Raw genomic sequence first — 13,899 nt, forward strand, 5'->3', positions numbered from 1 at the left:
CCTCATATATTAAAATTGAGAAGAAAAGAAAAGAATTTCTAGGACAAAACAGACCAGATTTCTGATTCACAATAACTTCTACTAACTAGATTTTATTGTCTATTTCAGAACTTTAACCAGGTTTTGACTCTATTACTTTAAGGTACTGCTGAAAAAGAAAGAAATAATTGGTGGAAAGACAGGCGTAGGTTATAAAAGTGATGTTCTATCTCTGTAGATATTCAAGACTGTCCTTGCCAATTAAAAAAACTAACTCTCAATAGGTAATGTATAGCTCTCTACAGATATAAAAGATAAATGTCAAAACAAAGAAACCATAAAGAATCTAGGAAAAGGGGACTAATAGTCAGAATTGTGCCTTTGTATAATGGCCTTTGTACAATGTTTAAGACTGTCTCAGTTTCATTATGTCTGGAAGTTTAATTTTCCTAGTTTTAGTAAGTTACGCTCTCTTCTTACTCTCTGTCATGTCTACAAAAGAAATTACTATTGTTTGTTTTTTTACATATGTTTAGAGATGTAGATAGATTTCAGTAATAATGTAAAATGATTTTGACATTCTGGAGAAAATGTTAATGTATTTTAACTTGCCAAAGTGTTTGCAGTGATAAAATGCTATGTAATACAAATTCACATACATTAGTTGGCAAGAGATAGAATTATACTATTTGCATTTTCTATATCTCTTATTTTGAAGAATTATCAAAAAGACAAAATACCAATCAATATAAATTTTAAGAATACAGATTTATTGAAGTGGGATTTATCAAGAAAAACAGGAAACCAAGAAAATATTAACTTTGAAAGATATGTATATTCTTCATTCAAAACTCTGCTCAGATGTCATCTTATTATAGAAAGACCTTTTTTTCTTTTTTTAAAATTTAAATTCAATTAATTAACATATAACGTATTATTTATTTCAGGGGTACAGGTCTGTGATTCATCAGTCTTATATACAACACAAACCTTCTCCAATGTCCATCAACCAGTTACTCCAGCCCTCCACCCCCTCCCCGCCAACAACTTTCAGTTTGTTTCCTAAAGATTTCTATCTTTAAGATTTTATTTATTTATTTATTTGTCAGAGAGAGAGAGAGAGTGAGAGCAAGCACAAGCAGGGGGAGCAGCAGGCAGAGGGAGATGGAGAGGCAGGCTCCCCACTGAGCAGAGAGCCCGATGCAGGGCTCCATCCAAAGACCCTGGGATCATGATCTGAGCCACAGGCAGATGCTCAACCGAGTCACCCAGGTGCCCCCAGAGAGACCTTTTCTGAAGATACTATATAACAAACATCCCTCCCTCAAGCCATCCTTCAATGTTCATCACTTCTCCTGTTCTCCGTACTACTTAGAACCTTTTCATATATTCTGTGTTTTACTAATTCATTCATTATCTGTCACTCCCCACCACAATGTGCTCCTTGTTTTGTTTTCTCCTGTAGACCGGGACTAGAAGAGTGCCTGGCATATAGGAGGTTGTTCACCTCATATACTTGCTGAATAAATGAATGACTAGCAATTGTGATAAATACTATAAAAAGACAGCATGCTGTGCTAAAGGAAAGCATCACAGCGAGCCTTGATTAACCTCTGAGGTTAGAACAGAATTACTCTGAAGAAATAATATTTAAGCTGATACCTGAAGTATTGGTATATATTAGCCAGGTAAAGTTAGAACTTTCCAGCTTTTCAGATATACAGAATAGCACAGGTGAAGGCCCTAAAGGAGGAAAGAAAGCCAACTAATGCTGAGATAAGTTAGCGAATATTCCCTGTTCCTACCTCCAGCATGATTTCTGGACATTTTGCATCTCTGGGCATTTCATACAAAAGGAATCCTACAATATACAGTCTTTTGTGTCTAGCTTCTTTAACCTAGCACAATGTTTTTCAATCTCATTTATGTCGTAACATGTATCCACAGTACATTCCTTTTTATTGCTGAATAGTATCTCATTAGATGGGTACACCACATCTTGTTTATCAGTTTACTACTTGATGCATATTTGAATTGTTTCCACTTTTTGGCTATTATGAATAATGCTGCTATGAATATTTGTGTATGAGTTTTTGTACACATACTTCATTCCTCTTGGCTTAAACACCTCCGTGAGTGCAACTGCTGAGTCATAAAGTAAATTGATGCTTAACTTCTTAAAAAAACGTCAAACTCTTTTCCAATTTTGCGCATTTTATCTTTTCACAAGCAATGTTTCACATTCTCTCCAGTTTCTTGGTGTTATCAACAATACTTATTATCTGTCTTTTTGATTACAGCTATCTTAATGGGTATGAACTGGCATCTTACTGTAGTTTAAATTTACACTGAGGCTGCAAAATAAAGCACTAAATAATTTTTCTTTATATGAAAAAATAAAATGGGGATAACCACTTAGATGAGTTTTCTTTTACTAAGGATTAACTAACTGGCTGCCACAACCACAGTATGTATATGTGTAAACATGTTCATTTTTTTTTTTTCTGGTCTGTTTTTGCAGCCACCTGTTTTTCAGGCAGTTCTACCTTCAGAAGAACAGCATCCATTTTGATGCCTGCTGTGTGCAAACCGTGATTATATGTGAGGCTTTGAGTGCTTTACCATTCCTCCTGGAGAATATAAACTGGCTTTGAGGAACTGAGAGCAAATCGCAAAGTTTCTCCATGCTTCAGTTCATGCCAATAAATGTGCAGGAAGCTAAAGGACAATATACAATTCTAGTGAAGAATTCCTAAATAAAGCCTATATTTGGAAAGTACATTGTCATGTAAACCACAGACCTACTGTTTTCTCGACAAAAATACCAACCAATTAAAAAAAAATAAAAAACAACTGTGACTACAGGGGAGGAGTTAAGGTGGTGGAGAAGTAGGGGGACCCTAAGTTTGTCTTGTCCCTTGCACACAGCTCGATAGTTATCAAGTCATCTAGAACACCCAAGAAATCAATCGGAGGTCAGAGAGAACAAAAACTTCAAGTCACCTTTTGGAAAGTAGAAGGTGTGGAAAGTAGTCTTGAGGGAACCATCACTGTGGATATGGTGGCAGGGAGGGAGCTTGCTGATGGGGCTACTGCAAAATATTCTACACAGCTGAGCATGAAATCTGAACGTTTAGAAGTCTGCTTTAGTGGGGGATGTACTGGCTTAAAGGTGCTCAGGTAGGGCAGAATCGCAGGAGTGACATTGTGGTTTGAGGATCCCGGATCCAAGATCAGGTGACGCCAATATCTACACTGTTCTCAGGCACAGGAGGAGGAAAGCTGGCTGGGACCAGCAGGTCTTGGTGCCCGTTTTCTGTTCTGTGTTGCCATAAAGTGTGAACTACTATGTTGTCATAGGACAGTTTTCCTGGACCAGACAGCAAACGGCTAAAGTGCGCAAGACCCTTCCCTGGCGGAACAGTGTGGTCCGGGCCACGGGATTCCCTATAATGTGGTTTGGAAACTTAGTTGGGTGCTTGTGATAAAAAAGCTAGGGCACAGGCAGGGTGAACACAGGGTTCGGATGGAAACTGGGGACACAACAACAGTGATTAATTGATCTTCTATGAAACCTCACTTAAGAGTTGAGGGAGCAAACTTTCAGCTCAGGGGCTAAAGAACCAGATGCCCCCATATGCATTGTGCCAGCAGCACGGAAAGCCTTCAGGGAGCAAAACAGTGCCACTTAGTGAAGGCCAGAACTGTTTACATGAAGCCCCACCCACCTGGCCCTAGAGGACCTTTCCACCGAAACAAGTCAGACTGAGAATCAGGGCTGCGGCCTACTTCCCCAGAAGATCAGCACAAACGACTCCTTGGCACCAAGTCTACTGCACAGAGTGCTGCAAAGTTTCAGCTCTAGGGGAAACAGGGTATAGTTTCCTTTTTTGCTTTTAGTATTCATTTATTATTATTTTTTTTCATTTCCTTAAATTTTTTTTTCATTTGCAATCATACATATACTTTATTTTTTATTTTCTCATATGTATATGTATTATTTTCTGATGCTTACATAGATAGACAGATAGATAGATAGATAGATAGTATTTTGGGATCTAGACTCTTTTAACAAGCAGACAAAAACACACTCAATATCTAGTTTTTGTTTTTTCTTCTTTCTTCTCTTTTATGAACAAAATGATCAGGCAGAGAAATTCACCCCAAAAGAACTGAACATAGAATTCATAACCAGGGATTTAATCACTATAAATATAAGATGTCTAAACTAGAATTTAAAACAATGATTATAAAGATACTAGCAGGGCTTGAAAAAAGCAGAGAATACACTAGAGAATCCTTTACTGCTGAGATAAAAGAACCAAAATAAAAAATGCTGTAACTGAGGGGCAAACACAAATGGAGGCCATAAAAATGAGGATGGGCAAATGAGAGGAGTGGATTAATGATATGGAAGATAAACTTACATAAAATAATGAAGCTGGAAGAAGATGGAAAGAGGGAAAGAAAGGTAATGGACCACAAAGGTAGACCTAGGGAACTCAGTGACTTATTAAAACATAATTAACATTCATACCATACGAGCCCCAGAAAATGAAGAGAGAGAAAAAGGGACAGAAGATTTATTCAAACAAATTATGGCTGAAAACTTCCTTAATCTGGGGAAGGACAAAGACATCAAAATCCTGGAAAGACAGAGAATTCCCATTAAATTAAGCAAAAGCCAACCACTGTCAAGGCATATCATACTCAAACTCACAAAATACACAAGACAAGGAAAGAATCCTGCAAGCAGTAAGGGAAAAAAAAGTACTTAACCTACAAGGGAAGACAGATCAGATTCACAGCAGATCTGTCCAGTGAAACTTGGCAGGCCAGAAAGGAGTAGAAGGAAATATTCAACATGCTGAACTGGAATAATATGCAGCCAAGAATTCTTTATCCAGCAAGGCTGTCATTCAGAATAGGAGAGAGAAAGAGTTTCCCAGACAAACAAAAACTAAAGAAGTTCATGACCACTAAACCAGCTCTGCAAGAAATTTTAAAGGGGGGCTCTTTCAGTGGAGGGAAAAAAAATACCAAAAGCAACAAAGACTAGAAAGGACCAAGTACATCACCAGAAACATCAACTCTACAGGAAACACACTAAATTCATATCCTTTAAGAATCATTCTGAATGTAAATGGGCTAAATGTTCCAATCAAAAGACACAGGATATCAGAATGAAATAAAACAAGATCCATCTATATATATGCTGTCTACAAGAGACTCATTTTAGACCTAAAGACACCTGTAAATTGAAAGTGAGGGGTTGGAGAACTCTCTATCATGCTAATGGACATCAAAAGAAAGCCAGGATAGCCATACCTATATCAAACTAGATTTTAAACCAAAGACTGCAACAAGAGATGAAGAAGGGCATTATAATTAAGAGGTCCAGGGCGCCTGGGTGGCTCAGTGGGTTAGTCCTCTGCCTTCAGCTCAGGTCATGATCTTGGGGTCCTGGGATTGGGTCCTGCATCGGGCTATCTGCTTGGTGGAGAGCCTGCCTCCCCCTTTCTCTCTGCCTGCCTCTCTGCCTGCTTGTGATTTCTCTGTGTCAAATAAATAAATAAAATCTTAGGAAAAAAAAAGAGGTCTATCCATCAAGAAGATCTAACAATTGTAAATATTTATGCCCCAACTGGGGAGCACCCAAATATTTAAATCAATTCATAATAGACGTAAAGAAACTCCTTGAAGGGGCACTTGGGTGGCTCAGTCAGTTAGGTATCCTACTCTTGATTTCAGCTCAGGTCATTATCTCAGTGTTAAAAGATCAAGCCCTGCATCAGACTCCATGCCCAGCTTAAGATTCCCTCTCTCCTCCCCCTCTGCCCCTTCCTGCCACATGCTCTCTTCTCAAAAACAAAAACAAAAAAAACAAAAAAACCTCACTGATAATAATACAGTAACAGTAGGGGACTTTAATATCCCACTTACAGCAATGGACAGATCATCTAAGCAGAAAATAAGGAAACAATGGCCTTGCATGGCACACTGGACCAGATGTACTTAGGAGATATATTCATAACATTTCATCCTAATGAATCCATACACATTCTTTTCAAGTGCACACAGAACATTTTCCAGAATGTTTTCTCTATAATTATGTCTAAAGGATAGTTCTAACCATTTATAAAAGTAAAAAAAAAAAGTTAGACTGGGCAATTTGATAGTTGGTCAAATACTGGAAAGCATTACATCTCAGGACTGAGTGGATTTAACTTAACGGTAATATTTTCATTGTTCTATTAACTAAATAAAACAACTGAAAAATTCTCTATTATAGGAGAGTCAGTATTGAACCTTGTTCGAAAGCAACTATTGTCCACTACAAAGAATTCTGTTTTGGACTTAACTAAACATTATTTTCTCAATTATAAAATGAGATTAATACTTCCTACCTCACAGAATTGATAAGAGTAAGTTAAATAACATATCCTGTGAAAGTTCACTGAAAATCGTAAAATACTATGCAAATAAAGGGAAAAACTAATATTATTACCTCTTTAACCTAAATTGTCCCTCCTTCTACCATGGATAGTTTATAGCTCTGGAAATACAAATTCCATAAGATTGAACAGGGAGCCTCTTTATAAACAAGTGGAATGACTTTCCACATATGTAGTACCAGCAGGAAGTATTCATATAAGTATAGCACTAAGCTCTAACACCTGGACTGCTTCCTATTACTGAAACTCCTATTACTCAACTACATATCTCTAAAAAACTATGCTGCTACCAGTATAAACATCCAGTAATATAGGAACGTGTAAGTTAATTCATATGATACCTGTAAGTATGAAATACAACCATTACAGTGTTTTCATGAGTGCCTGGGTGGCTCAGTTGCTTGGGCACCTGCCTTTGGCTCAGGTCATGATCCCAGAATCCCGGGATCAAGCCCCATGTGGAGCTTCCTGTTCAGTGGGGAGTCTGCTTCTCCGTCTCCCTCTTCTTCTGTGTGTGTACTCTCTTTCTCTCTCTCGCTCCAAATAATATATATATATATAAATACATAAATAAATCTTTTTTAAAAAGTGTTTTCAAAGCTCTTCATAACATGAGAAAATAACTAAATATGTATCTTATATAACCAGTGAAAAATGCAGAATACAAAATTATATGTACCTGGGGGTTGAAAAAAGTGAGATGGATTTGTAGAGTGGGAGGTGGGATAAGGTGTGTTTATACTCCATTTTTACCATGCAAAAAAATGGAGGCCTAGAGAAAATGGACTCCTCTCATCTCTTACAATACATAACTGAAAAATTAAACTAACATTGTACATGCTGTATGATCTCAACATTGTAAAATAAGCAAAGGTTAGGAGGATATAGTAAAATGTAGCCAAAGGTCTCTCTCTGGGTGGTAGGATTATGCGTATTTATTTCCTTCTTTATACTTTTTATACATTGTTCACATTTGCTACCAGATAGGTTCAAATTATTAAAAATATAATATTTTAAAAGAATAACTCCGGGCAAAACAAAATATAATATACAAAGTCTTAAGAAACAAATTTTCAAAATAGATCCTAAGTAGTAATTCAATTCGCCAGTAAAAAAATAAACACTTAGATTAAAATCTGGCAATTTAAATCTTAATATCTTTAGGCTTCCCATCCCTAAAAAAAGATAGATGAACATAAACTAGTTTGGGAAATGGAAAGGATAAAATCACTTTCAAAAGAGCTACCATCATAGGATAGCACAGTGGAAGATCATATGCTTTAGTGATTAGATCTTGGGCTCTGGCATTAGAACTGTACTCAAATAGTGGCTTTATCAACTTAATAGCTGTGTGACTTAGAGTATCACTGCTGCTACCATAAAATTGGAATGCTGTTTTTACTTTAGAGGACATACACTTTAAACAACCTGGCTAAGAAGAAAACCCCATCTTTTTAATTTTCTTTCTTTTCAAAAGTCTACTTGTTCCAAATCTGGATTTTCATTTCTGAGATAATGTTATTTCAAATTTATTCACAAATTGAAAGATTTTTATGGACAGTAAAAACTGAGTATAAACTGGCTTCCAACACAATCTCACATGAATTCAGGCCATTTCCACAACTTGGATTCAAGTTTATAATCTAAATCATCATGAAGTCAGATTTGGCTCAGTTATCAAATTCCCATTAACATGAATTCCACTGGCAATTAGTGATTTCTGTTGGAAAACAGTGTTAAAGAGGAAGGTCCTTCTGATCTAGCTTAATAAACTCTAACTAAAGATGTGAAGAATATATCACCTACATACATAATATTCAACTTATAAGCTGTAAACTTTACATTAACTAGAAACCTACCAGATAATTACATCCTAAATAAGAACATATACTGTCCTCTAAAAGTTCACAGATACGTCCAGGGAAATGATATATACTCATTTAGAATTATTTGAGTTCACATGGGATGCCAAGTTAAAGAAATATAGCTGCTTCTAATTTTGAATGGCTTAACTTCATTTCATGTTACTACAATATAGTGATTTACCTTAAAACTTTACCTTAAGAAAACTCCAGTAATGTGTGTGGTAATTTACTACCTTCAGTTTAACTAAAATCCTAGGCAAAAGCAGAACACTTTTTCAGGCTTAAGGTATGAGAATGATCTGGGTAAAGGAGAAATATGAGGGAAACTTATGCCAGAGCAATGTTTTCAAAATGAGAATCATGATCCGTTAATGGATGCCTTTTCTTTTGTTTGAAGATGCAATGAAATCGGGAAAAAAATGAGAGTGGATAAGGATTTTTTGTAATTTTTTTCATGTTTATATGTACGTGTATTGTTATATGTATATATGTATATGTGTATCAGGTTGCAAAGTAGAATATATATCTTAATGTGTACTGTATATATAAAAATGGTGGACAGATGATGCTCTAGAGCGAAGTTGAAAGGATGCAGAAAGGAGATATTTTTCTTCTTCTTCTTTTTAAGATTTTATTTATTTATTTATTTATTTATTTATTTTTAAGGATTTTATTTATTTATTTGACAGACAGAGATCACAAGTAGGCAGAGAGGCGGGCAGAGAGAGAGAGGAGGATGACGGCTCCCTGCTGAGCAGAGGGCCCGACACGGAACTTGATCCCAGGACCCCAGGATCATGAGCTGAGCCGAAGGCAGAGGCTTTAGCCCACTGAGCCACCCAGGCACCCCAGGAGATACTTTTCTACCACGAAGCTATTTCAAGTGTTTTAGAAAGAGAAGACTTGCTATTTTCAATCCTCATGTGAAGTAGTCTTGTTTCATGGCCTCATATCTTTTAAGCCTGGGTTCTAGTGTGATATTGCCCAAATCTTCTGCCTTAGCTTCTGCTTGGTTTTCCAGTCTAGGGTTAACTCTTTTTTTCTTGACACCAGAGATGGGCTCACTGGGTCCTGCGGATCATCTTGGATTAATAATAGTTTAAAATAAGGTGGAAATGTCCAGAATTGAGCAGATTATGATTTTAGATAAAAAAATTCAGCTTTCTCTATTCTGAAACAGTGTTTAGTTATCTAATCATACTAAATTTGTACAAATAATCAGGCCTTATGTAAACTATTTTAACAATATTCTCCATTCTATTTCTTAATTTTACACCAAGTAAATTAAGTGTAAATAGTTGTAATTTAGAAGATATTTTATCAGTTATATTAATCTTCTAATTTTCTGCTATCAGTAACACAAAATAAAAAACAAAGAACACCATGTGATACCAAAAAAAAAAAAAAAGCTTCTATATATACTTTCGAGAAAGTCCAATTAGAGTAAAAATGGCCAGATAAGTATATTTCTAATAGCATAGAGAAATAAGGTTGATTTTTTATAAAAATTTTTAGTATTAGAATTCTTCTTGGATGCTCATTCTGAACCTCTGAGAGCAAGATTAAAGCTTATTAGTCTGCCAGTAAGCCTAAAAGTATGTTTTGGGAAATAAAATATTTTTAGGATAAAATCTTCTATTTAGAAACTAGGTCTAACTTCATTATTTATAATACATATTGATTAACATATAATCAATAATTTAATATCCTTAAAATATTTATCTCTGAATATGTTATAGTCATACATCTTATGGCCAAAGGCAGATTATAAGGTGTGCTGTAGGAGATAAACATTTATACACTCTAATTAGATTTTGATCATATTTCTTTTATAGAGCTAATAATTTGTTAGAGTGAACATATTCTGACATCATTAAAGTTATTAATAAGACTTGACCTTTACTGAAGTTAATAATTATGATTGCAAAAATTATTTGAATTTCATCTCTTTTCGGTTAACAGGTAATTACTATTTCCAGATACTGATAGTATGATTAGGTAGAGTGTTTTCACTTAGGCTAAGCCATCATCATCTTATATAAATAGAACCTGATTCATGTACTTGCTAATTTGTCTTCCTGATGTGAACGCTGGCCCATGTTTGATCTTTAGCAAATAGATGTATCTCCTTATTTCTCCTAAAAATTAAATGTAAGACAACTTGACAGGCAGATCATGTTGCCAGCTTATATAACTCGACATCAGTTTTCTTCTTGATAAACAAGCGTAGATCTTTTAAAACATAGTGTAAAAGCAGGCTTTAGTTATAACCACTCTACTGATCTTTGCCACACTGTTTCATTTCTCTGAGAAGGTGGTGAAGTGTAGTATAAAAGTGTTCATGGTATTAACTGATTCATCTTCAGCTTCTGATTGCATAGACAAAAATCATCTATGTACCAGAGGAATCATTTTTGCAGCACAGTTTCCTTTAAAGTCACTCTTGTCGTGGTACCTCTAAAATTAGAAGATAAAGGTGTAGAGTGCTCAAAGAGACTGATTTTTAAATGTAAATATTATAAAACTATAATTCTTGGCTTCTTTCAAACCAACACTTACAAAATAAAATACAGTTTTTAGATCAACTGGATGCAGGTCTTCCTAGCTTAGTAAATAGACAAACATCTTTTATGTAGATGACATGTCACTATCATGATCAAGACTAGCATTAAGAAGACATGAACCTGATAAGAACAGATACTACACTTGATCTGGGGATAAAAATATATGTTTATAAAAAATAAAAAATTAAAAAAAAAAAAGAAGACATGAGCCTGTAGGATAATAACTGTCAAAATGAACAAGTGGATAAAATAGCTTACTTATTATGGTATTACTCCCCTTCATATAGTGAACCGACACACAACAGGTGATTTGAAGAAACTTTTAAAATACAAAGAAAGTTGCAATTTACCAAGTAATAATTGTGATATACATACATTTTTATCATTATTTAGAGAAAAACCTCAACAAAGTGACTTTCACTGACAATGTTACCAACTATTTACCCTTCAGATTAAATTTTATGGAGTGACATCAGTCGTATAAGACGTCCGTCTTTTTTTTTTTTTTTTTTTAAGAATTATTTATTTATTTATTTGACAGAGAGAAATCACAAGTAGGCAGAGAGGCAGTCAGAGAGAGGAGGAAGCAGGCCCCCCGCTAAGCAGAGAGCCCGATGCGGGGCTCGATCCCAGGACCCTGGGATCATGACCGGAGCCGAAGGCAGAGGCTTTAACCCACTGAGCCACCCAGGTGCCCCGACGTCCCTCTTTTTAAACAAGTAACTGGTATCCATCCATGAACAAAAAGCATCTTAAGAGAGCTGTAGGACCCAGCGCCACATGCCAATGGGCCTGGAAGGAATCTTCCACATTTGTGCATGTGGTAATATGCAGATACACCTTAGCATGGACTGCAAAACCAACAGGAGCTGGCAAATCTACCCCACACCCTCTCAGCCATTGTTGGGGAAACCACCATGGATGAGGCTGAGTTAAGCAGAAACACACTGATTAAAGAGAGTAGAAGTTCAGCTCTCCCAAGGGAAGATTCCAGCATGCTGATGACCAAAATAAAACAAAAACAAATGAGTCTGGATGCACTAGAGCCAGAAGAATAACTTTGCCACTGCTGTTCGCCCAAGGCAACACTATAATGGAGCTGAACCAGTGGCAGGGACCTCTCTTGTGGAAAAAAAGGAGAACAGGGAATGAGAGCTCGCTTTTCCATTTGTGTGGGATGCTGCTAGGGAAACTTGTTTCTCTTCAGCAGAACCTGGAGTACTGAGGCGAGAACTCCATGACTGTAGGGAGGGATGGAGGGAAATCAGGAAAAAAACATCAGGGGGATGCAGCTCTGGATGACCACACTCAGGACTTCAGTAGGAAGTCTGTTCAGGAGCCTTACTTGAGGATACCACCCCAGGCCTATGGGAACCCCAATGCCACAAGCGCTAACTCCATACCTCCTCCCCCCAACTGAGCAGCTGGCTCTTGTGCATGCTTCCAAGTATGGCTGCAAGAATGAATGTCAATAAATGGTAAAAAGAATACTCTCAGAAAAACAGACCAGGATCTGTGGGCAAGGGAGAAACCACAAAAACGAGCCACCTCTTCAGCCAGCATGGTGAGTTATAAGAACCAGAGAAGGCATTAAAGTTTAAGAATTCAGCTACAAGAGAGAGTAAGAAGTATGGGACAGGTGTATTCATGCAAGGTTAGAGAAAAGCCCAGATATATCAGGACCAGCAAAAAGTATTTCCCTCCTAAAGGCAAATAGAGGGACACCTGGATAGCTCAGCTGGTTAAGCGTCTGCCTTCAGCTCAGGTCATGATCCCAGAGTCCTGGGATTGAGCCCCGTATCAGGATCTTCCTCCTTCTGCCCCTCCCCCTGCTCATGCTCTCTCTCTCTCTCTCTAACAAATAAATAAAATCTTAAAAAAAAAAATCAATAGCTGAGAACTTCCCAAATCTGGGGAGAGACTTGTGCATTCATGTCCATGACGCTAATAGATCAGTCTATAATCTCAAAGACACATTATAGTGAAACTATGAAAAATCGAAGATAAAGAACCTTAAATACAACCAGAGAAAAAAAGATTATAACATACAAATGAACCCCACTGGGCTACTGGTGGATTTTTCAGCAGAAACTCTATAGGCTACAATACAGTGGAATGACATATTCAAAGTTGAAAGAAAAAAAAAATGGCCAGCCAAGAATATTCTACACATCAACATTATACTTCAGGTGTGAAGGAGAAATAAAGACTTGCCCAGACAAATAAAAGCTAAGGGAGTTCATCAGAACTAGACCTGCCTTGCAAGAAATGTGGAAACTTCCTCAAGCTCAAAAAAAGTTGTTAATTAGTGACATGAAAATGTATGAAAGTATACAACAGACTGGTAAAGATAAATACACAGTCAGATTTCGGAAACTCTAATTCTGAAAAAGGATGGTGTGTTAACCATTTAACTATAGTATAAAAGTTAAAGGAAAAGAGTATTAAAATAGCTACTATAGTTTGTTAACAAATACACAATATACAAGGAGGTCATTTGTGGGGGGCCTGGGTGGCTCAGCTGGTTAAGTGTCAGACTCCTGAGTTCAGCTAGTCAAGATCTCAGGGTCATGAGATCAAGCCCTGTGTTGGGCTCTGTGCTTAGCATGGAGTCTTCTTGAGATTCCCTCTCCCTCTTCCTCTGTCACTCCACCACTCGCTCACTCTCTCTTTCAAATCAATCTTTTTTTAAAAAAGAGGTAAATTATGACATCAAAAATATAAAAGAGGGAGGTAAAAGGGTGACATAAAAAACATAAAAAGAGAAAATTAAAAGGATTGAGCTTTTGTATGTGATTGAAGTTAAGTTGCTATCAGCTTAAAACAGACTATTTTATCTATGTTTTATGTAAGCCTCATGGTAACCACAAAGCAAAAACCTAGGGTAGATTCACAAAAGATAAAGATAGGAGAAACAGAGCAAATCACCATAAAAAATCACAGAGGAAAAAGAAACAAAGCAACTACAAAACAGTCAGAAAGCAACTAATACAATGGCATTAGTAGGTCCTTACATATCTGTCTAGGTATCCCTTT

At 36.5% G+C, this 13,899-nt stretch overlaps 1 protein-coding gene across 1 annotated transcript in view; it reads right to left on the minus strand.

Annotated features, from left to right (window-relative positions):
- The window catches only part of RSRC1 (arginine and serine rich coiled-coil 1), a 414,049-nt gene that overhangs the window by 54,938 nt on the left and 345,212 nt on the right, over positions 1 to 13,899 (minus strand). The window lies entirely within an intron of this gene.

Source organism: Mustela erminea, chromosome 1 (genome assembly GCF_009829155.1).
Source record: "Mustela erminea isolate mMusErm1 chromosome 1, mMusErm1.Pri, whole genome shotgun sequence".
Classification (NCBI taxonomy): Eukaryota; Metazoa; Chordata; class Mammalia; order Carnivora; family Mustelidae; genus Mustela; species Mustela erminea.